A 26,457-nucleotide genomic window follows, 5' to 3' on the forward strand; every position below is an offset into this window, starting at 1 on the left:
TCTAAGACAAGAATACACACATTAGCCTAGGTTTACACAGGGTCAGAATCGTCAGTATTACTTTCTTCCACCACCACATCTTGTCCCACTGGAAGGTCTTCAAGGGCAATAACAGAACTGGGGCTTTCATCTCCTATGATAACAATGCTTTCTTCTGGAGTATCTCCTGAAGGACCGATAGATGATGATAGATAGATAGATAGATGATAGATAGATAGATAGATAGATAGATAGATAGATAGATAGATAGAGATATATATAGTTAGAGAGAGAGAGAAAGAGAGAGACACAGAGAGTACACTCTAAAATAATGGTACAAAGAATAGTATAGCAAATACATAAGCCAGTAACATAGTCATTTATTGCCAGTATATAATTGTATGTGCGAGACTTTTATACAACTGGCAGCACGGTAGGTTTGTTTATACCAGCATCATCACAAACAAATGAGTAATGCATTGTGCTATGACGTTTTCAGCACCATATGCCATCTATGATGGACCAAAATGCTGTTACACAAATATGGCGGTATAATTTGCATAACATCTCTAGCCTATTTATTACTAACCTGTATCTTATAGGATTTATTTGGGTTTTATACAACATATTCCATATAAAACAATCACGGGCACATAGAAGGGGCCAGTCACAGGTAAGGAGAGAGAGGGAGGCAGCCCTTCAAATGCAAAGCTTCAGAGAAGGCTGTGGGTGAATATGAAGTAAACTAGGAGTGGAGGTGATTTAAATATCTAAGTAACTTTGTGCCTAGTCTGTGCTTTGGAATACATGGCCAGTATTGGAAGTCCAATATTGGTTTAGGCTGAGGAGCAACATGTATGGGATAGCATAAGGATAAAACTGTGAAGAATTTCAGACAAAAACAGCAGGAAGTTTTTATATGCTAAAATTTCAGTTTTATTCTTCCTTTCTTTCAGTGTGTTTACACTTATGTTTAGAAAATGACATAATTATTAAGGTTATAACTGTGCCAAAATTTAAAATAGAATCTGTCAAAAATAGCTACTAAAAGTTAGGTTGCTTTCAATTCTGGAACAAAGCAGTAGACATCCACTATTGTGTGTGTGTTTGTATATGTGTGTGTGTGTGTTGCGGGTATGTCTGGAACAATTCCATGTTTTTATCTGCCAACTATGTGTTATAGTGTTTGTCTAAAAAAAGTTTTGAACTAAATGGTATTATTTTTCTGTTTTTCGCCAAGTTGAGCATTGTTCTTTTACTTTTTATTGACATGTTATGCACTAGAATTGAGGGTTTTGATTTTTAACCACTTAAAGTTCCCTTTTCTTTCTTATTTTCTATTTCTTCGGAAGTGCTTTTCTATTTTCATAAACCAAACACAATTGACTGCTAATTTCTCCCTGAAAGACACTGGAAGATGGCTTCCAAAATTAATGGTGTAAGACAAGTTTACAAACTGTCAGGCTTTGAAGTGAAAATTAGTGTGTCATTCTTTCTGAAAAGAGCAGAGCACAGAACTGACTGCTACGTTATAAGAATCTCTCAAGGCAAAAATACATTGTTTAGATGAGAGGACAAAAGTTAAACAAATGTTTTATTCTCCATCTCACTTCCCAAATTCCATCACCACACCTATACTCACACACACCCACACACAATTGGAAGAACAAATTATTTATTATTCTAGGAAATCAATACCCATGGGAATTATATGATGGTAAATCTTGGCATTCCACTTAAAAAAAAATGTTGTACTGACACGTATAACTGAAGAGGGCCACATGGAAGAAATCTGGAGACAATGTGATTATTTTCTAACTTTCTAAAGTTAAAGAAAGTCTCTGTTATTCAAAATTTGATGGTCATGTTGAGAAAGAAGCTTCAGAAAAATAAGCTAATATTTTTAAATAGAATCAAATATTGGCTTTATATTCAGGCCAAAATTCAAGTATCACTCAAAACTCTGTTTCAGCCACTATCTTAGAGCCTTAAAATATTAGAGCTGTAGATTCCTCTAAAGCTGTAACACAAAACTTCTTCATTGTTTAAGTTGACAGAGGGCTTGAGATATATATTGTTGAAATTAGGCAGATTTGGTTGCATTCCAGACTTGCCTTTTCTTTTTAATGAAACTGAACAATTTACTTAATTTCCTTGAGTCTCAGTTTTGTATGACTATAATTGTAAAAAAAGAAAAAAGGACACAATTCACAGATCTTCTAAAAGGATTAAATTATACAATAGATTTAGAGCATGTGGCACATAGCTGAGATCTGTAACAGGAAATGTGCCCATGCTGAAATGAGGAAATAAAAAGTTTGATCATGGGAGCAGAACCTACTCTTGAGAGGAGGGATGTGGAGGTCTGCCTTTCTGAAGCAGATTTCATAATGGAGCATGCCTTTATGGGAATACACAACGTATTTCCTAGAGACAACTGGGCATGAAAAATTTCAGAGAACACACACTGTACTATACTATGTTATACTATACAACTATATAGTTGAAGATCTGACCATGTACTCCCTAAAATATATGTTACTGCAAAATTCATATTACCCCCAAAAAGTTCTGAGTCCAATTGTCCTTCTCCAACTCTTAATTGCCAAGTGTCCTTCTCTTACCAGAGAATGATCTTAGAATGATCTCCTCCGTGGTGCACTGACTTTCTTTTTTCTTTTTTTTTGAGATGGAGTCTCATTCTGTCACCCAAACTGGAGTGCAGTGGTGTGATCTCGGCTCACTGCAACTTCCCCCTCCTGAGTTCAAGTGATTCTCCTGCCTCAGTCCCCCATGTAGCTGGCATTACAAGCATGCACCACCACGCCCAGCTAATTTTTGTATTTTTAGTAGAGACGGGATTTCACAATGTTGGCCAAGCTGGTCTCGAACTCCTGACCTCAAGTGATCCACTTGCCTTGGCCTCCTAAAGTGCTGGGATTACAGGCATGGGCCACCATGCCCAGCCAACTTTATTTTCTATCCATCTAAATATCTACCTATCTATCTATCTCTATCATATGTCATCTATCTGTTAACAAATCTACCTCAATTAAAATTCAGAATGAGATATTGTGAAATTGAGATATGTATGAGCATATTTATTTCAATTCATAAAGTTAAGTTCTTTCAACAAAAAGATGATATAGTATAAAAATGATAAATTATTAAGGAATTTCCTGTCATCTACTGTTTTAATAATGATGGTCACTTTCAAATCATAGTATTTAACTTCCATTGTATAGACTTAATAGAATGATTTAACAATTTTCTATTTAAATGTCAACATTTATAATGTATTTATTTTGTATCCTTGTGTTATAAGCATAAGTTTATGATAAAAACTTTTAGATGTCAAGTTAAAAATATGTTAGAGGGTAAATAGTTTTTCAAAAGTCTTTCTGTGGTACATGAACAAAGATGTTTGTGGACACCTGCCATAATTGTTTACTAGAAGTCTAAAAAAGCACACAAAACTCTTAGAACACATCCTTTCTGCTTTACTCCATAGAACTAAACATTTATACATGTGTTTAAATAACATCAACACGTTTTCTTAAAGAATGTTGCTTAAGTTAAATACACAATGAAATTATTATAGTGCAACTGTACCCTGGGAAGTCATGAGGAACTGCATGTTAAGATAAATTTCTATTTTCTTTATAATTGCCCTGGTCAGAGAACTGTACCTGGAAATTAATGTAAGACAGTGCATTCTATTGTATGCCAAAGAGGAGCTCCATAGAAGTCTTTAGGAAAATAAAGTCTACAGGTTTGATTGTCTTAATAGACACTCTATTTTTGGTAAGCCATAAATATAGTGTCTTTTGGTATTCATTGTCATTAAATTCTTTCAAAATATGTTGAAATCCTTTAGGATTCCCAGTTGTGTGTTGGACTTTTTCTTCACAAACCCATTGTCACTCAACACAGCATTAGAGAAGCTGCCTATACCTTCTCAAAGATGTCTAGCACAGAATGCCCTGTCTAACTTTTCTGCCTTAATTGAGTAATTCCCTCTTTTGTGTTCAAACCATCAATCATTCTAAAACTTTTGTCAGAGCCCAACTTTTCTTATAAGACTGCTTCATTCACGTCATTATCTGAAATTCTATCATACTTCTTCATAGAACTGTACTGTTTGCCACTTCATTGCATCATACTTTTATAAAAGATTATACTTGATCCTTCCCCTAAAGAAGAGACTGCATAAATAAGAGACTATTTCAGGTATTTTAGAATGTTTTCTATCTTTCATAATATTTAAGGCACTAGACATTTCACAAATTCTTCATAGTGGGCTGCTTGATGCTATTTGCCATATTTCTTCCCTGAAACCTAGTCCTAAGACATTATAACATTTCCCCTTTACTTGGTTCCAAAAACTTATTAAAAATAAATTATTTCAAATAAAATTACTATAGATAATAATTCATGTCTACTGTTTGTTGATAGCCTGGTTTTCGGAAAGCTACTTTAAGTCTAAATAATGTAATTATTGTTGCTTCAAACTGAAAGTGGTGTGGCACAAAATCAAGTCTAACGCCCTCATTTTTTAGCTGAATTAAAGGACTTTTCGATTCAAATTTCCAACCACATAGCAAGTTAGTTAGGACTAGATTTAAGACTAGAACTCAGGCTCCTGATTTCTGATCAAGTGTTCTTGGTTTAATAACATAATGCCTTTCAGACCATAAGCCAGAGCTGCTTTTTTGATGAGCATGCTCTTAAACATATACACTTTGCAATCACTCTCTTGTTCCTGCTTCCTTTCACTTCTCTGTGAGTGATAAAAAGTAGCCTATTGATTGGAGTTTGAAAACACCAATGCATCACAATGTTATTAATATAACACATACAGAACAATTTTACAGTCACAACTTGGGAGAGTTGTGGTGGGTTTCTCCTTACTCTCTTTCCACTTTCCTTTAGCTGATGGAAGATCTTTAATAACAAACTGAGACACTATCCCTTTATGTAAGATCTTTACTTTGAAGGATATAACCACCTTTCTTAAAGAAAACACCGTATTTTAGACCAAGAGGGCATCAACAAAACAAAGTGACAAATTCCATATTGTAATGGTTATGGCAGTACAATTATTTAATAGTTGAAATAATTGGCCAAGTGTAGTGGCTCATGCCTATAATTCCAACACTTTGAGAGGCCTAGGTGGGTGGGTCAAGAGGTCAGGAGTTCGAGACCAGCCTGGCCAACATGGTGAAACCCTCTCTCTACTAAAAATACAAAAATTAGCTGGGCATGGTGGTAGGCACCTGTAGTCTCAGCTACTTGGGAGGCTGAGACAGGAGAATCTCTTGAACCCTAGAGGCGGAGGTTGCAGTGAGCCAAGATTGAGTCACTGAACTCCAGCCTGGGTGACAAGAGTGAAACTCCGTCTCAAAAAAAAAAGAAAAGAAAAGAAAAGAAAAGAAAAAGAAATAATTGGAGTGTTTTTTATTATTGATAATAATATCCAGAGTTACAAAAGAAGAATTAAGACATTCAAAGGAATGCTTATGTAAAAAGATTGAAAGAAAATTGTGATTCAATGAAAGTGTATAATTCTAGACTAATTTTAACCAAGAACTTGGAGTGGCCAGGCATACCCTTAGCAATCAAGTATAGTGGCATAGTGCAAGAAGTGAAGGGAATTCAGTATTCAGTACCACAGTACCAACCACAGGATATTAAGTAGAGGTAGACTAGATATTAAGTAGGGGTAGATTAGACTAAGTAGCTTGCAGGGCTTTGTCTCTTACAGAATCCGGAGTAATTCTGCTGGATGCATGCTAGTTTCTAAAGATGACTTTTACTGCCCTTTTTAAAGTCAAGGCCAAGTTGTCTTTTCCTCATGTCTCTTCCCAGAAGCCTCAGGTAAACTTAGGGAAGGATACAACAGTTCTATTCTGGGTTCTGGTCGGAATCGACTAGAGAAAATTAGAGGAGTGAATATGCCCTCTGAATATATTTTCCCGAACTTCTTCTTTAACAAACTTTAGGTGCTATGTTAGCACAATATTTGTTTGAATATGAAAATAATTTAGAAGAATCAATAAAGCAAGAATGTGAGACATGCTAGAAAGGTCATCAAAATGTGGCACCCTTTTTCCATCTTCTTGCTTCCCATCAACTGATGACACAGGCTTCACACTCAGACTTGCTCTCCTCCACCTTCTTTTTATGAATGTTGGACCTTAGCAAAGTTTCTAATGTAAAAGGAAAGCTAAATCATCTTCCAAGTCAATGATTCCAATAGGAGTTTTTTTTTTTTTTTATAACTTGCTCATGTTCTCACCTGCCCAGAAATGTAACATTCCCTAGAGAAAGTGGAAAGACTGTTTTATTAGCTGTTTACAAGTCTTATTAGAGCAACTTAATGAAAATTCTATAAAAAACAAAAACATAAGGGGCAGAAAATATGGAAATGGTTACCCAAACTCAGATTTGAACAAATAAACAGAATAGCTTTAGTGTAATAATAAGAAAGAATTTTTCCTATAGCAGTGGCCAACCCAGTGGCATAATGTCACAGAAAAATAAAACACACTTTGGTGGCCTTTCTTAAAGGCGACTTCTCACTTATTTTATTTTTTTAACCTTTTCTCAAGGGTCTCTCACTCAATGCTCATATTTAGTGTCAAGAATTTTGACCATAAAAAAGGCTCAGAGAACACAGAGCTTCAGTTGGGGGTACATTATTTTTTCTTTTGAGAAAATTGATATTTATTTTAAAAATAGGAAAAAAAGAAGTCCAAACCAAGGTACAAAGGCAAAGGTTTACAAAGAAAATACTCATTCTATACACTGGGAACTAATTTAATAAACAACCTCTCCCTGCTAGCTTGTGATTAAACTAAATTGCCAGCCTAAAATTTTCTGTGCAGAATTTCAAATGTCAACACATTATATTGCGATTCCTCTTAATTTCTCACAAAGAAAATGCAAAATGAATTCATTATGCTGGAGTAAGTGGAAAAAATGATGAGTTTCTCCAGAAGAGTATGCAATGGGGAGAGATTGGGCAAGACGATTATATTGAGATATTTGAATAGCTGGCCATTAGCAAGAGCATCCCCATTACTCTGCTGATAATTATATCTCTTCTGCTATGACTTCCCAGTGGAATAGTAGAATGTTCCCAGTGCTGGAGATAATGAAAAATACCATTCAGGTGGTACATATATGCCAGAAATAGAATGCAGTATTTCTTTCCTTCCTGGTTTTTGCGCTGCCTTAGCATCATCAAATCCAACTCCCTGTATCTTGTCACTCTAAGGGCACACACCTACACAATATATGTTAATATGTGTTCGTTTGGTTGTTCTTTGTTGTGGACAGGAAAAATAAATGCATCTTGAAAATGGAGATGGCAATGAAATATCATTCTTCCAACATAATTATCTCCTGTGTTTAGAAAGCCCGGTGTTTTGCTGAGTACATTTTTGTTAGCTATTATGTAAATGACTTTCAAAACCCGCTATAGTTCAGAGTGAAGGCTATGTATGGGATCTTAGAAGGATAAAACTCTTTTTTTTTTCTCTGTAAGAAAGGAAAAGTGGTTGCATATTCTTTTAATTAATCCATCACTTTACAGACACTTTTCATTTTAGCAATCAAGTGCAATTATACATACAAAAAGGGATAAAAAAAGAGATCAAACAATAACACCCATTCATCTCCAATAACAATTTCCCTCCCTCTCTCCTCTTTACTTTTTTTTCTCTGTTTTTCTCATTTGAACATTTCATACAATCTCTCATGTATTATTGCCACCTTATTATCGTGTGGCATTTTTATTGCTCTTTATTTTCTGTTTGGGGAAATCTTGCTGGGTACTGTATGTCTTCACAAATTCATTAATTTTACAGGAAACTCAATTTGCATCCCCCCCTTTGCTCTATCACTGCTATTTTTAATTCTGGATCCTTTCTTGAGAGTTTCATTTTAAAATTATATACATATGAGAAGAAAAGTTCCATCCAAACAGCTTACATTTGCATCCTGTAGAGGGCAGTGAAACGTTACATTGGTTTTACCCTCCGTAAGGGTTGAATTGAGAACTGCTCGTTTTTCTCTATTTTGGCACTCACTGGAGAACAGGACAAAAGAGCAGCTAAATTACCTGAGGGTACCTTTTTTTCTATTGAGATTGTATTTGCATTTAGAGTCAGAGAGGTGTACTTTATTATGTGAGTGTTTTCTAGTTAAAATATTTACCTGAAAAGTTATTCAGAATGCAAAAGGTTGCAATGTGTATTGACAAGTGGCTATGATTCAAACCACAGGAAATGAAATATGTGTACTCATAGTGTCAGCTTTAGGATTCATACTCAATATTCAGTTAATATCCAATTGTAGTCGAAAATACTGGTTTATATAGTCCATGATTAATGATAATTTCATCAGAAAATGAACCACTTTTAGTCTGGAAAATTTAATTCAAAAATTGTACCTTGAAAAAGGCAATCACAGGAAAAAAATCACATTCACTTACAATTTGCATGTTTTATCATCATATAAACATTACTTAGTAACTAAGTGTAATAGTGAATATTATATTTTAAAACTTATTAAATTATTTGTACATATTTTAGAAAATGCCTAATTTCCCCCCAAATTTAAGATATGTTAGCTTATTGATCTCTAAATGAATCACATTTAAATTTAATGTAAGCCAAAATACATGAGTGTGTGTAATATATGTAGTATGTGTACTATTGGTTGATTGTAATGGCATATAGCCAATATATTACACATTCTAGGTATCCTAATTTTCATAAAGGTCTTATTAATTCTGTAATAGACCTATAGAATATTTTGTACTCCATATGCAATGAAAATATGCCATGAAATATTTCAATACTTTCACCATACTGTATGATCAAATCAGTGTTATTTGTGATTGATTAAAACCTGTATACCACACCCAAATATTTATTTGGACACCACCCCTAACTTTTAATAAGGATATCTGTAACAAGACACTTATTTAGCATTACCCTGACTGAATTCCCTTTGTTTCCTCCTGTTTTAATCTTCCTTTCTCTCTCCCAATGACTTTCCATTACATTTCCAAACTATTTTCTTTTTTCTTTGAGATGGCAAAACCTATATGATCAAGATCTCTACTGCTGGTGCATAAATACTTCCAAGTTTCCTTGTCATGTGTACGTTTTTCTTTTTTCTCTTTCTTGTTTATCTTTTATCTCTTTTTCTTTGACTATTCACATTAATTTCTTTCCAGACTCTTACCACCTAATCCTCCTCTTGCTTTTCCAAAATTAAATTTAATAAGTTCAGCTGGTCCTGGCCAGGGTAAATTTGCTCACAGTCAGAGGTGCACTCTATCCCCTTAAGAGCAAGTCCTCTCTGGCAGGTTGTCTTTCCCATTCTAATCTCTGTTTTGTGTAAAACATTTCTAATTTTATTAGTTTAGGATAATCTAATATTGGCTTTTCTAATCATTTGTCTACTTTTTAACAAATAATTTCTTTTTCCAAGTTTTTGAGTCAAAATTGTATGTCAACTTAAAATTAGTAATACTATCACTCTTGGCCTACTGTTGATTTCCATTGTAACTGTGCTAGCTTAGATTCACATTCTGCTATGAAGGTTTATACCCAAGGGTGCCCTTTGCCTCCAAATTTTTCCTATGCTATGGCAGCCCATTCAGCCTGTAAGGGCAAGGATGCCTCTTCCAGGGTAACCATCACTAATGGGTATATAAAAACTCTCACCTCCAGTGTAAACTAGTTCAACCATTGTGGAAGACAGTGTGGCAATTCGTCAAGGATCTAGAACTAGAAATACCATTTGACCCAGCAATCCCATTACTGGGTGTGTACCCAAAGGATTATAAATTATGCTACTATAAAGACACATGCACTCGTATGTTTATTGCGGCACTATTCACAAGAGCAAAGACATGGAACCAACCCAAATGTCCATCATATCCATCAATGATAGACTGGATTAAGAAAATGTGGCACATATACACCATGGAATACTATGCAGCCATAAAAAAGGATGAGTTCATGTCCTTTGTAGGGACATGGATGAAGCTGGAAACCATCATTCTGAACAAACTATCACAAGGACAGAAAACCAAACACCACATGTTCTCACTCATTGGTGGGAATTGAACAATGAGAACACTTGGACCCAGGGCGGGGAACATCACACACTGGGGCCTGTCATGGGGTAGGGGGAAGAGGGAAGAATAGCACTAAGAGAAATACCTAATATAAATGATGAGTTAATGGGTGCAGCACACCAACATGGCACATGTATACATATGTAACAAACCTTCACGTTGTCGTTGTGCACGTGTACCCTAGAACTGAAAGTATAATTGAAAAAAAGTAAAACAATAAACAAACAAAAAAACTCCCACCTCCTATCGTTCAAGGGGCAAAAATTTAGGAACTATACTGTATGTTTTACAGGTGGTCCCAGCCCCTGTGGTTCAGAATGGTCAACTTAAAAGCACTAATCCACTTGCATTGGCTTTCCCACTGTCCTTGACTAATGATCCCTGATTCTTTACTCTTACTCCCTGGGTTATCTACTAAATGAACCACTTGAACAAAGGTCCTTGACTGAGGCACTACTTTATAGGAAACACAAGTTAAGATGCTCATCTTAAAATACAAGCAACATAACACGTGACGATAATACGAGATGGCTGACATGTTTATATAGCTCTCAGTATAAATGTGGGGGATAGGAGCGCAGTTTTGATATGTGGATATACTCTGTAACAGTGAAGTCTAGGCTTTTAGCTTAGCCGTCACACAATTAGATATTATACAAATTTGACTTACCGTATGCATTATATTTGAGACACAGCATAGCATTTGATACCTTCATTTTCTAAGTTGTATCAATTTGTATACAGACTTAATAGTTGTCATAAAACAGAATTCTAAAATTCGGGCTTATATAAATATCATTTTAGCCAGCTGTACAGTGACAAAAATTATAAATGCCAATTTGTAGAATAACAGTAAAATTTTATTTCATACCTCAAATTCTAAGGTTAAAAAAAATCAATCAAATATCACTGGTGGAAGAATGTTAAAACATTTAATTCAATCACCTTCTAAACCTTAAATGAAATCTTAACATTTTCAAAATCATTTCATTAAAAATTGTATGTATTATCATGTAAATGTTTATGATACGAGAGTATCAACACTATTTTGAAATATATTTTGTATAGACATACATAGAATAAACTATACCTTTGTGGGAAGAAAATCAATAGAATGACTGCCAGACAGTCAAAAAAACATTATTCATTTTAGTAGGTACATTTTTTTGTATCTTTAATTAATAAGCAAAGCTAAAACCAGAAACAGAAAGAAGAGGAGTGTGAGGTGATAAACACATGTAACATTCCATTCAATGAATTTTTTGTGTACTTGCTAAAATATTAGACTAAATAATATCCTATAAATAATATAAGTAATATTCTAATACCGGTTAGAATAAAGTTAAGAAACAGTCAAAATAACAAAGCCATAACAGATAAGTTATTAAAACTATTTTCTCACTTTATTCTTCTGTACATTAAAGACATTTTTTGGAAGAGAGTTTTTGATTAAGTAAAACAACCAACATCCATTTTGGGTTTAGTACTCTGAATTTTCATAGTGCATAAATTAACCAAAAGTACAGCTATAATGAAACAAATAGAAAACTAACAGCAAGATGGCAGATTTAAATAAAGTCATATTAAAAATTATATGCAATTAGACTAAAAATCAGAATGACAAAGATTTTCAGGCTGGATAAAAAATAAGGCTGAAATACATGCTATTTTCAGAAGTTAAATACTTAACATTTGAAGTCATAGCTAGCGTGAAACTAAAATTATGAGATTAAATATGCCATGTAAATCATAATAATCAGAAATCTATAGTGGTTCTATTAATATATAATCTTTAGGACAGGGAAAATGAATTAAAAGATGTTTATATAAGAAAAGCATCAATTAATCATGGTAACATAACAATCCTAAATGTCTGTGCATCTAGTAAGAGAACTTCAAAATCAATGAATAAAAAAAACTGAAAGGAGAAATACAAAAGTGCACAATCACAGCTGAAAGTTTTAATACCATTCTCTCAGTAATTATCAAGAAAATAGAGAGAAAATCAGTAAAAATATGAACAAATTGAAAAATACTATTGACCAACTTGGATTAAATGAATACTTATAGGAACTATAAACAAAAATATTTATCAAAAAGTAGAATTTTCAGATATACATAGAGTGTTCTGCAAGAAAAACTATATTCTCAGTTCAAAAGAAGAAGTTTCAAAAAATGAAAAATAAAGTTTTTTCTGACCAAACATAATTAATTATAAATAAAATTAACGCTATTTAGAAAATCTTGAATGTTTGAAAGAAAAAAAAATATTCTAAGCCAAAGAAGAAACACAAAATGAATTAGAAAATATTTTAAAATAATGATACTAACATACCAAAATCTTTGTGATGCAGCTAAAAAAGTGTTTACTATTTTAGCTATATCTTGTATCTTGTATAATATTTGTATTTGGTATATTTGTATCTTGTATCTTTGTAATATTTGTATCTTGTATCTCAATACATATATTTGTATATGTATTTGTATTTTGTATCTCAAATTTTTATTTAAGATAATAAATAATTGAAATCAATGATGTGATCTTCTACATTAAGAAGCTAGAAAAGAAGGCCAAATAGAAGATAGAAATGAACTTTAAAAAAGAATAGTTTTCAAGAACATGGAAAACAAATAGAAAAATAAATAGAATTATACTGCAAATCTACATCCTCGGTAGATTGTTGAATTCTAACATACAGCTAAGGAAGAACATTTGTATTTATTTATATATTTTTTAGAGATAAAGTCTCACTCTGTAACTTGGGCTAGAATGCAGTGGCATTATTTTGGCTCACTGTAGCCTCAACTTTCTAGGCTCAAGCATTCCTTCTACCTCAGCTTCCCGAGTAGCTAGGATTACAAGTCTGCACCACCATGGCTGGTCTCAAACTCCTGGCCTCAAGTGATCCTCCTGCCTCAGCTTCCTAAAGTGCTGGGATTACAGACGTGAGCCACCATGCCCAGCCTCTAAGGAAGAAATAATACTAATTTTTACACAGGTCCTTTCAGAGAAAGGAGGAGGAGGAAATACTTTCCTATTAATTTTTTGAGGCCAACAGAACTTTGAAACCATAACAAGACAAAAATACTACAAAAAATACAAACAAAAATAATATATAAAAAAGTTTTATAAATACAGTATTTAAAAACTGAATGAAATAACATATAAATAGAATAACTCAGGATGAACAGGTAAAATTTGTCATAGGAATGCAGCATTGGTTTAATACTTGAAAGTGAATGAGTATAATTCAATACATTAACAAAATCAATGAGCACATGTATATAATCACCCCAATATAGTCAGAAAATGGATTTGATAAAATTCAACCCATATTTATCATGAAAATTCTCAGCAAGCTAGGAAAAGGAGGAAATTCAACAATCTGACCAAGGGCACTTACAAGTAATTTATAGCTAGCATCACATTAATGGTAAAAAACTATATATATATTTTCCTAATCTCTGGAAAAAGACAAAGATGTCTACTATCACACACGATTGATGGAAATCAATCTTGAACATCAGAACTAATGTGAAAGATTTACATTACATGATTGAAAGATTTATTAAAGTCTAGGTATGGTGGCTCACACTTTGTATTCTCAACACTTTGGGAGACTGAGACAGGTGAATCACTTGAGCCAAGGAGTCCAGACCAGCCTGGGCAACATGGCGAAACCCCATTTCTGAAAAAAAAAAAAAAAATTAGCCAGGCATGGTGGCATGCACCTGTAGTCCCAGCTACTCAGGAGGCTGAGATGGGAGGATTGCTTGAGCCTGGGAATTTGAGACTGCGCTGAGCAGTGATCACGCCACTGCACTCCCACTTGAGCAATAGAGGGAGACCCGATCTCAGAGAAAAAAAAAAAAGATTATAAGGCAACGTTAATCAGGACAGTGTGGTACTGGCTTGATACTCAAATCAATGGAATATAATAAAGGGTATAGAAATTGATTTAGTATTAGATAATCAAATAATTTTTGACAAGGATGTCAATGCAGTGCAAAGAAAAGTCAATACCATGGTATTTGAGCAATTACAAAGGAAGAAATATAAAGCTCCAATAAGTACATGGACAATCCTCAATGCTATTGGTCATGAAGAAAATTAAAATGGAACCATGATTAGATACCACTATACGTCCACTAGAATGACTAAACTTAAAATGGCTCACAATATTAAGAATTAGTAAGATGCAAAACAATTGGAATTCTCATAGCTGGGTAGTGAGAGTGTAAAATAGGATAACCATTTTGCATATTAAGCATTTTCTCATAAAGTTAGTTATACATTAAACTTATAATCTAGTCATTCTACTTCTAGATATTTACCAAAGAGAAAAAAAGACATATGTACACAAAAACATGTAAAAGAAAGGCTAATAGAAAAATTGTAATATAATCATATATTGAATACTGATCTGCAACACAAAGAGACAAACTTGTAGTATGTGCAATAAAATGAATGAACAAGTTATTACACCGAAGAGAGAAAAAGACTAACTTTAGAGTAGAAAAGCCCGACAAATGGTATCTTAGACAGGTGATCAAGGTCAACATTAATAATAAATAATTTGATAGTTTGCATGCTTGGTATGATATAATGAAAATGGCACTTTTCCTCTCTCATCTTTCTATCCCAAACCCACAACTCTATTCTAATTATGAGAAAAACATCAGACAAATCCCAGCTGAGGAAATTCTACAAAATATCATATCAATAATTTTCAAACTTATCAAGTTTATCAAAAACCAAAGAAATTCCAAGAACTTCCATAACTCAGAGCATGTAATGACTAAAAGTAGTGTCTTATGCGTGATGCAATCCTAGAACAGCTAAAGGACATTAGGTAAACAGTAAAGAAATCTGAATAAAGAATGGGCTTTACTTAGTAATAGTGTATCAGTATTGGTTCATTCATTGCAGCAAATGCACCATACTAATGTGAGACTTTAATAATAAGGGAAACTGAATATGGGGTATATGAGGTCTCTCTGTGTTATCTCAATTTTTTTTAAGTCTAATATTTTTTAAAAGTAAATATTTTTTAAAAAAATTATGATGAATAAAAAGCTGGACACACAGGTGTACATACTGTACAATTTAACTTGTAGTATGTTTTAAAACAGACTACACTAATATATGATGAAAAGAGGAATCAGAGCAGTGGTCACCTCTTGGGAAGAGGAGTATAGATTGACTCCATTCAGGAGAATCTTCTGGAGTGAGAAAAATGTTCTGTATCTTGATAGGGATGAAAGTGATATGGATTTAATCATTTTCAAAATGTATTGAATTGTGCATTGAAAATCTTTGCATTTAATGTTGGAATAAAAAAAGAATGTAAAAGAAAAAGTTACTGAGGCCCAATAGTGAAGTATTCAAAAATCTACCTTCTTTCTGATTTACTTGTCCATCTGAAATGAGAGCAGAATTTTTCTTTTTCTTTTTTTTTTTTTTTTTTTTTTTTGCAGCTCTTTGCCTTGTGAAATCTTTGCACAAAAGCTGCTTGGTAAGTACAAAGGCTCATTGTGACTGTACAGGATGACTCACTGCCAATTGAACTTTTAAATACGGAACTTTACTCCAAAATTTTACCTTCCTTTGTTTCTTGATCTGAATACATGTGGAATGAACTCTTTCTGTAATCAGGATAAAATTTTCCCATTGCTATTATTCTCCAAGTCATACTCTTTGCCCAACTTTACTTATATTTTCTTACCACTCTGTTACTCAAATGTCCTTATAGTTGTTCACATTTTTGTTCATATGAAACAACTATTGTGTTGCACTCCAAAGCCCTTATTTTTACATACCTCCTATTGAGAGGTGACGGCCTGCTGGCAGTCCTCACAGCCTTCGCTCGCTCTCGGCGCCTCCTCTGCCTGGGCCCCCACTTTGGCGGCACTTGAGGAGCCCTTCAGCCCACCGCTGCACTATGGGAACCCGTTTCTGGGCTGGCCAAGGCCAGAGCCGGCTCCCTCAACTTGCAGGGAGGTGTGGAGAGAGAAGCGCCAGCGGGAACCGGGGCTGCGCGCCGCGCTTGCGCCCCAGCTGGAGTTCCGGGTGGGCGTGGGCTTGGCGGGCCGCGCACTGGGAGCAGCTTTCCGACCGGCCGGCCCCGGGCAATGAGGGGCTTATCACCCGGGCCAGTGGCTGCAGAGGGTGTACTGGGTCACCCAGCAGTGCCAGCCCACCGGCGCTGCACTCAATTTCTCACCGAGCCTTAGCTGCCTTTCTGCGGGGCAGGGCTCGGTACCTGCAGCCCGCCATGCCTGAGCCTCCCGCCCCCTCCATGGGCTCCTGTGCGGCCCGAGCCTCCGCGACGAGCGCCACCCCCTGCTCCAGGGCGCCCAGTCCCATCTACCACCCAAGAGCTGAGGAGTGCGAGCGCAGGGTGCAGGACTGGCAGGCAGCTCCACCTGCAGCCCCGGTGCGGGATCCACTGGGTGAAGCCAGCTGGGCTCCTGAGTCTGGTGGGGACCTGGAGAACCTTTATGTCTAGCTCAGGGATTGTAAATACACCATACTGCACTTTGTATCTAGCTCCAGTTTGTAAACACACCAATCAGCACCCTGTGTCTAGCTCAGGGTTTGTGAATGCACCAATCGACACTCTGTATCTAGCTACTCTGGTGGGGCCTTGGAGAACCTTTGTGTGGACACTCTGTATCTAACTAATCTGGTGGGGGCGTGAAGAACCTTTGTGTCTAGCTCAGGGATTGTAAACGCACCAATCAGCACCCTGTCAAAACAGACAACTCGGCTCTGCCAATCAGCAGGACATGGATGGGGCCAGATAAGAACAAAAGCTGGGTGCCCAAGCTAGCAGTGGCAAGCCGCTCGGGTCCCCTTCCACACTGTGGGAGCTTTGTTCCTTCGCTCTTTGCAATAAATCTTGCTGCTGCTCACTCTTTGGGTCCACACTGCTTTTATGAGCTGTAACACTCACCGCGAAGGTCTGCACCTTCACTCCTGAAGCCAGCGAGACCAGGAGCCCACCTGGAGGAACGAACAACTCCAGAGGCACCGCCTTAAGAGCTGTAACACTCACTACGAAGGTCTGCAGCTTCACTCTTGAGCCAGCGAGACCACGAACCCACCAGAAGGAAGAAACTCCGAACACATCTGAACATCAGAAGGAACAAACTCCGGACGCGCAGACTTCAAGAACTGTTAACACTCACCGCGAGGGTCCGCGGCTTCATTCTTGAAGTCAGTGAGACAAGAACCCACCAATTCCGGACACACTATGGACGCATCTTATCATCATTTGTTGTTCATTCTCTTTCATAGTTTAGGTCTCCATTCTAATGGGAAAACAAAAAGAAATCGAAGGACAGAAGAGGAGAAAACAGAAATAAAGAGGGAATGAGAGAGAGTGAAGAATGAAGAGAAGATACCACACTGAAAGAGAAAGAGGGCCCATGACTCAATCAGGGTCCCCTAAACAGTCTAATGAAACTTACGCTATCACTACGACGGCACTTTTAAACTAAATCATGCCTGCTCTTCCCACTTAAGATCTCTCCCCCTAAATTTAACCCTACGTGGAGACATTAAGGACATATTTATATAGGTTTATAATAAATAAAAATATGATATATAATTTAAAGGTGGCATCTTTTTACAGTTGCAATGAACTCCATGATTTAATTTTTCTTTAACTTAATCTATACTACCTCATTTTGTAAATATCTGTTTTAATGTAATGTAAAGATTTGAGACACAAAACATCCAAGGCAAGCTAAAAGTGTATACCCCATGGCCTTGAACAGAGCTTGCTCATGTAGGATTTTAGTTTTACAATATTCTGATTGAGAATAGTTGTTGTGCAATACATACATAGAATAGTAATTCAATGAGAATTAGTATACAGCAACTATAATTAAAATTGTCCTAAAAATAATTGCTTCTCTTTACTGATTCCAAATGCATATATTGTTATTTCAATGACAAAATATCACTAAGAACTTTAAATATAATTTTCTGTGCAAAGTGCAAAGTGCCACTTAATAAACAGTTATAGTTAATAGAATGTCCAGCAACTGAGAATTTGCTCCATTTATTTTCTCACCAATGAGTGAGAAATGAGTGTTCAAGATATTCATGGAACTATGCTAAATGATGTTGATTCTAGGAGAGGAACTGAGCTCCGTGTAGAGATGGCCACACAAAAACAGCAACAAAATAAATGGAATCAAATGGGTGAAAGCATTTCAGGAAAAGAGAGAAATTATTAATTATAGAAGAATTATCCTCAGTGAGAAGTTAATGAACATTGATCAAGTATATAATAAATAAGCATAGAAATACAAAGAAGTGTCCAATTAAATAAACCAAAACAGAGCAAAATTTCCAAATACTGTGTTGTCATGGAGGCAAAAAGAGCAGTGCAAGGTCATCTAAGAAAATTTTGCCCAACACAAAGTGGAGAAGAACTTAAATATAGATTGATCTGACAAATGGACTGACAAGACTGATTCAGGTCAACAGTCTCCAGCTTGTCACTGAAATAAAAATATTGGGACCACTTTGTCAATTATGGATGTCAAATTGATGTAAAATAGAAAAAGAGCAAGTATGAAAGAGACCACAAAGAAGAGTACACTCTAGCTTTCTCTGTGAGAGATAACAAAATTTGAATTAGTAATCCCTAAGATACTTTCCCCAAGACCATAACTAATGTTCATGACCATATGAAAATAGGGCTTCCGACATTTTAGCCAAATGGTCTCTTCATGGATGCAGGCAAAAACTCTACATCTTAAATATGTTGGAATGATCATTGAGAACTTCTTCACAGGTTTGATTGAAGCACAGACTACTATTGCTGGCTGCTAAATCAGGTATAGAATAAAGCAAAAAAAAAAAAAAAGATACCTTGCTCTAAGGAATTATTAGGTAAATATTCACCACAGCCCAGGAATGTATTATATGATAGGTAGCTGGAAGAAAAAGAGAACATAGGTAGTAAGGAGACATTCTAAAAAAGAAATATCAAGATGTAGGTGGAGAGTGTTGGAGAAAAAAATATGAGGCCTGATCCTAAAGCATGAACATTGTAAATAAAATGGTGGTATAGGGAGAGGGAAGGCAAGAGGAAGATACTTCAGGCAGGATGTACACCATAAACACAACAGAGATTTATACTACAAAGTAAGTATATTCCAAATATGGACTCTTGGGAAGTCAGATAGAAGAACTCACTGATCTGCAGAAGAATATTGTTAGAAAATAGGGAAAGATAATAATATAAACTAAACATTATTCCAAGCTCATACTGTAGATGAAAAAACTAAGACACAAAGAGTTTAAACTTGCTTGCTTGTTTAACTTGCTGGAGATAACATAGCTAGTAAAACTCAAAATTGACTATAGACAAAGTGGCTCCAAAATTTATCTCCTAACTACTGTATTATACTTAATCTCCATATTTGATAGGTAGAGTGCTAAGTTCACCATCTAGGTGTAACAAGTTTTCCAGACCTATATGACACAGTAAAAACTATTTGTGACCAATAAGAAAATATTCTTTCTGTGAATAGCCTTACTCATCCTGTTAGTCTGTGCCCTGTACTCTGAGATGCACAACAAGAAATAGTGAAACTTCCAAAAGGTTGAAAAGGTAAACTCAAATTCATCTCATTACCCTAGGGAGAGCATTCTGCCCTAAAAGTAAACATGAATCTTGATCAAGCACTCAACTGAAAAAATGGCACAGATTATCTTTGTTTAATTAGCTACTACCAAGTTAGAGTCAGAAGGAAGGGAATGGCCAATGAGAAACTGCCGTTTGAATAATCTCAGCTTATAGTTTAGAGGGAAAGTTTAAAGAAGAAAGGAAATAAACAAAATTCTATTATTATTGTCACATTGACTTAACTCCAAAACTGTGCCATTAACACTCATAAAAGCATTGAGTTTAGCCCACAAATTGTATCATGCGGTTTGTCACAGAGGGAAATCATGTGCAAAGAGGAGGTGTCAAATAAACTCAAGCTGCCTGGGAGAACCTTTAAGTGTAATTTCTTCTAGGTTTCTATTGGGGTATTTAACCTGCTTTGGGAAAATGCCACTCATGCTTATTATTGCAGTCTTTCTGGCCACAGAGGCTCCAGCTCACGCCCCCACAGGGATTGCACAGTGAGCCCCATTTTTCAAGCGCTTTCTGACTCAGTCATAAAAATTGGATCTGGTCGCAAGCTTGTCCCAATTGTGGTGCACTTTCTAGCTTGTTTGTTATAACCAGATGTATTTAAATTTTGTTCAGCTGCTTTTGAAGATGGAAGGAAAATGATATTTTCTGCTTTTCAGATGAATTTTGGCAATACTGGGAATCTGAAGGGAGTGTGATTTTAAAATTAAACATGAACTTTTAGATTCTATTAAGAGCATGCTTTTGATCTGAGGCCACTGCCAATGGGCATTTCTATTAGCAAGCAAACAGAAAATAAAACCCAGTGGAAATCATCCAGTTAAACGGGAGCTGATAATTCAGTTCCATCCCAGGCCTTATGCTAATAGTCAGCCAATTGTGGAATTCTGTGACCTCCATGGGAGATGCATTCTGGCTCTGTGGAACATCAGATTGGGAGTTTGGGCCTAGACACAATTTTGGCTAGAAATTGAGAGGCAGGCACAATGGGAAGGGAAATTTTGATCACGTAATAAATATATGGAAGGAAAAAAAGAAACAAGACAAATTCAACCAACAGATATTTCTGAGAGCCTACTATGTGTCCAAAAGACTGATGAAAGCTTCTTCAGAGAGTGGCCATAAATATTGCAAAAGATGTGTAACAATGCAAACATGAAAGAGATGGCTGGAAACCAGAAATGTGTCAATGTGCACTGCAAATAAGTGCCCAGGGACAGAGGGCTTATGTTACTGTGGAAAAGATGCCATGCAGGGGCTCCCTGACATCATTTTTCCTTTGTGCAGCAGGGGAAATTTGAACTAGTCCCTGGAGGATTTGGCAAGAAGAGAAAGGAGACCTGCATGAAGAGAGTTACAGAACAGAGTGAGGATAGGATATGCAAGGTGCTTTTAGAGGACCATAGTAGCAAGACCAGATGGAGTAAATGATGGATGGTCTCAGATGCCAGAATAAGGCTTATCAGCTTTATTTTAAAGTAGTATTTAAACAGTTAATGAGGGCTTTTTTAACAGACTAGAAAGAAGTTTAAAATAATGTTTTAAGGTGGGCGCGGTGGTTCACGCCTGTAATCCCAGCACTTTGGGAGGCTGAGGCGGGTGGATCTTGAGGTCAGGAGATCGAGACCAGCCTGGCCAACATGATGAAACCCTGTCTCTACTAAAAATACAAACATTAGCCTGGCATGGTGCAGTGCACTTGTAGTCCCAGCTACTCAGGAGGCTGAGGCAGGAGAATTGCCTGAATCCAGGAGGCAGAGGTTGCAGTGAGTTGAGATCACTCCACGGCACCCCAGCCTGGACAACAGAGTGAGACTCTATCTCAAAGTAATAATAATAATAATAATAATAATAATATCTGGCTTTAGGAACCAGAAAGAATTATTTTAAGACTAGACTAGAGGAAGCAGGAAAACACTACAATTAATAAGGTCTAAACTTTTGTGGTTATCAGAAAAAGAAATAGGAGGGAAAAACAGCTTGGACTCAGTGTCTTATTTTGTGTGAGCAATGGGAGGAAGGATGAAGAGAACTGGTAGGTGAGATAAGAAGACACTGAAGGACGTGGTGCCCCAAAGTTCCTCACTTTAAGGTGAGTTTCTTCTGTCTTAAACTTCAGGCTGTGGGTCTTTCCTGCCTGGCAACCTCAACGTAGGCACCAAAGTTAGGGGTAGGGTATACATCCTCATTCTTGTGTTTTGAAGGAGAGGGAAAATGGAAGATTGCCTCCTAGAGCAGGGATCTCAAACCCCCCGGGCTGTGGACCGATACTGGTACCCCTTCATGGCCTATTAGGAACCAGGCCATGCAGCAGGAGGTGGGTAGCAGGTGAGGTGAGCTAGGGAAGCTTCATCAGCATTTACAGCTACTCCCCATTACTCACATTACCACCTGAGCTCTGCTTTCTGTCAGATCAGGGGAGGCATTAGATTCTCATAGAAGCGTGACCTCTATCGTGTATTGCACGGGCAACAGATCTAGGTTTTGCACTACTTAAGAGAATCTAATGCCTGATGATCCATCACTGCCTCCCATCACCCCCAGATGGGAATCACCCCCAAACCATTTCCCCATCCTAGTCCATGGAAAATTTGTCTTTTATAAAACTGATCCCTGGTGCCAAAAAGGTTGGGGACTACTGTCCTAGAGAATAATTTGATCTGTAGTGGGGACAGAGTTGGCTACATAACTTCCATTATCTTATTCTTCACTATCAGTGGGCTCCCATCTTTCTTTTGCTAAGCAAAAAGAGTAAAAACAACAACACTGATAATAACAACTTATTTTCCTAAACTCCTTTGGTAATAAAGAGGTCAGTGAAATCAAAATGACAAGCACTGAGTGGGAAGTTCGAAAAATCTTCTAGAGGAGTTGACTTCTTTGAAAGAAGGTCATTGTTTTTTTTTCTTCATACCTGCTTTCTCCTCCTTGCTGTCTGGAACACAGTTATGATGGCTGAAGGTCCAGCAGCCAAATTTTGACCATAAGGAAATTAAAAATGAAAATCATGAACAAAGATGACAGGAAAACAACGTAACTCCAAACACACCATATCTACCTGGGCTGCCTACCTCTAAACTTTATGTGAGAGTTTCCCTCAAAGAAAATAAATCTCTGCTTTTATTTTGAGTTCTTATCAGAATCTCAATTCATTCCTAATGGACACAAAGAGAAAGAAACATTAATTAATCACAGATATCTTGAAGATGTAAAACTTTTCTTGATTATGTTTTCTGTGATTAGGAACTGCTTAGAAATACATTAAATATGGTTAGTAAAAATGATTTTGTCCCTAGACCTAGTAAACAAGACACTCAGCAAGTATTCAGAAAATGTTTGTTGAATAAACCTGCAGATAGGTGAATAAATCAACAAATTTGCCAGCAGCTGGGAGTAATGGTTAATGCTTGTAACCCCAGTGCTTTGAGACGCCGAAGTGGGAGGATCAATTGAGGCCAGGAGTTTGACATCAGCCTGGGCATAGGGAGACCCTGTCTCTTCAAAAAACTAAAAAAATTAGCCAGGCATGGTGGTGGCACATACTTGTAGTGCTAGCTCCTTGGGTGAGTGAGGCGTGAGGATTGTTTGAGCTCAGGAATTTGAGATTACAGTGAGCCATGATCAGACCACTGAACTCCAGCCTGAGTGACAGAGTGAGACCCTGCCTCTAAAATAGATAAATAAATAAATAAATAAATAACTTACCATTTATTTTGTCCCAGTGTGATTAATTTCATCTTTCCTTTTCCAGATATTTGGCATTGACACCCTTGCATCTCATCTCTATTATTATTGATAGCAAAAAAGACTCACATTAGCCAAATAATGTTTATTTTTAACTCTTTCATATCTTAGTACCTTGTGGGCAGGTTAATTTATTGGAGATAATCATATTAAAAGATGTTGAAAATAGGTAGACAAAAATCAATGCCTAGAAAGTCTAAGTGAGTACAAATACACTAAATATTTAAGGAATAATTACAAATCCATAAGGGAAATGCCTTTACAAAAATAGAAAAAAAATTAAAGATTTGAATGGTGAAGTAACACAGAATGGTGCTCAGCTTCACATACTATTAAACGTCACAAAAAGGGAAAAATAATTACTATATTCGCTAAACAGGTTAAAAAATATCAAAAAGTTGGTCTGGAGAGGGAAACATACATTCTCACTTATGTTATGTTGGTGGGAATACAATTTGGTGTAACTGTTCTGGACAATGTAGCAGTAACATCTATCAGTACTGAAAATACATGTACCCACAGAGCTAGTCATTCCATTCAAAGGGACTTATTATATAAATATATTTGCACATACTAACAGAAATGTACATACAATAATGTTTGTTATTAACAGTTTAAAAAGAGGCATATATATATATTTTCACAGAGGAGCTCTTTATAATGATCTACATTTCATAATGTAAACTTTTTATTTATATTATAAAATAGTAAGCGGACTAAAAATAATCTGTATCTTTATGCACTAAGATGGAATGAGCCACAGGACACAATAGTTAAGAAAAATGATGGACAGCTTTTGTGTATGTATGCTTGTACATTTATCTGTTTTTAGTATTATACATAAAGCAATCATGTTGGTTAATGTTCTTTATCTTCCTAAGGTCGCAAACTGAAATTCTACCCTTGAGCAAGTTATTTAGTAGATTTTGTCAACTAGAGGAGGGTATTAGAATGGTTCAATGCAATTTACCCCCATTAGTAGAAAAGGAAATTAAAGTTATCTTTTACCCTGACACCATTCTATCACTTTCCTTTGGGGCCCATTGCACAGTAATGTTTAATACCTGAGCTAGGAATTCAGTCCAAAAGTAGGTCCTAGTAATATGAAGAAGCAAGCTCTAGTTACTCTGATGAATACTTTATCTGGTTCATGGGAAAATTAAATTTTCCTTGCCCTTGGGCTGATCAGATCAGACTCATGAGATGTTGTGTATCTTCTTCAGCCAAAACACCAACAAGGTTATTGGTCATTAAATTATCCACTCCATAGTCCAGCATTGTTATTTGATTTAAAGATGTCCTACAGTAGTGAATCCCACAGACCTATTATCACTATATTTAAGGTTATTGCCTTTAATTTGTTTCAAATTTGCCAGCCTTTCTGCATTGCCTCTAGTTCCTTTTTCTTTCTTGCTGTACCAAAGTACAATAGAATGGAATATATGTGAATTTTCTGTTCTTCTGTGCTGTCAGTTTGCTTGTTACTTTGCTGGAGTGCTAATGATGCCACATTTCATTATCTTGAATGTTCTCTCACACTGTCCCAAGTTCTCTTATTTTAGTCCAGGATATCCATCATTTGGAAGATAACTAAAGTTTACTCTGGACCTCCTCCAGGTTAGACAGTTCATGACAATGACAAATATCTACAATGATGTGTGACCTCGAAAATGACTGACATTTTAATTTTGCTTGGATGATCTAAAATGCCAAAAGGCACAAATATGATCTAGAAATTTCATACAACCCTGGCAATATTTTTACTGATTTTTTTTCTATAGATGAAGTTTTAAGAGATAAAATGACATAGGAGGAAGATGGAAGGAAATAAATAAACAGGCTTTGGAGTGAGGAAGTACTGGTTTTGAAACCCAGAACTGCTACTTACTAATTGTATCACCTTGGATAAATTATATTGATTCTCTGAGCTTTAGTTAACTCTGTAAAATGAGTATAATGATGAATACTCAACAATTTGTTCAACCTAACACATAACGAGTATTCAATACATTTAGATCTTATTATTTAAGTAGAGAGTCAATTTACTTTTAAGTATATTTATATACTTATCTATATACTTGATCCGGAAAACCCCAAAAAATTATACAAATCAAGAAGTTCAAATCTTCATGTTCACTTTAAGAACATTCATGAAACTGCCCAGGACATCAAAGTTATGCTTATATGAAAAGCCACCAAGTATCTGAAAGATGTTATGAGGTTGATGCAAAAGTAATTGCAGTTTTTGCCATTAAAAGTAATGCCCTTGCCACAATTACCAACCTTACAATCATGGAGTTGGGAGGTGTGCCCAGGCCAAGCAGTGGGGCTGGACACATGGTCGGTGGCCCAAAAAGATTGCTGAATTTTAGATGCGCATGCTTAAATCATGCAGAGAGTAATGCTAAACTTGAGTTTAAATATATTATAGATTCTCTGATCATTGAGCATACCCAGGTGAATAAAGCACCTAAGATGATCTGCCATACTTACAGATCTCATGGTTGGATTAACCCATACATGAGCTCACCCTACCACATCTGGATGATCTTTACTGAAAAGGAGCAAATTGTTCTTAAACCAGAGAGGAGATTTCACAAAGGAAAATACACCCTAGAAGAAATTGAAGAAACAAAACTTATGGCATGGGAATAAATTCAGCTTAAAATAAATGCAATTAAAAGTGAAAAAGAAAAAAAAAAAAAAAGAAAGATCACTTCTGCTATTTAAACCCGGAATCTTGTTTGACTCAACCATTGAGTAACTAGGAAATCTTCCAGTTTCTCATATGTTAAATTGAAATGTTGAACAAGAAGTTCCCTAAGGTTCTTTGCAGTTGAATCATTCATGATTTAACAATACGTGGCCTTTCTAGGTGCTTCTTCACTTCTTCCCTCATTAATCTGTCAATGAGTA

The 26,457-nt window shown here is 36.0% G+C and overlaps 1 pseudogene; it reads left to right on the forward strand.

Annotated features, from left to right (window-relative positions):
• Positions 1-465: 465 nt before the first annotated feature.
• On the forward strand, positions 466-26,196 carry LOC115834641 (annotated as a pseudogene).
• The last annotated feature ends 261 nt before the right edge of the window (positions 26,197-26,457 follow it).

This window comes from Nomascus leucogenys, chromosome 4, assembly GCF_006542625.1.
Source record: "Nomascus leucogenys isolate Asia chromosome 4, Asia_NLE_v1, whole genome shotgun sequence".
In the NCBI taxonomy this organism is placed as follows: Eukaryota; Metazoa; Chordata; class Mammalia; order Primates; family Hylobatidae; genus Nomascus; species Nomascus leucogenys.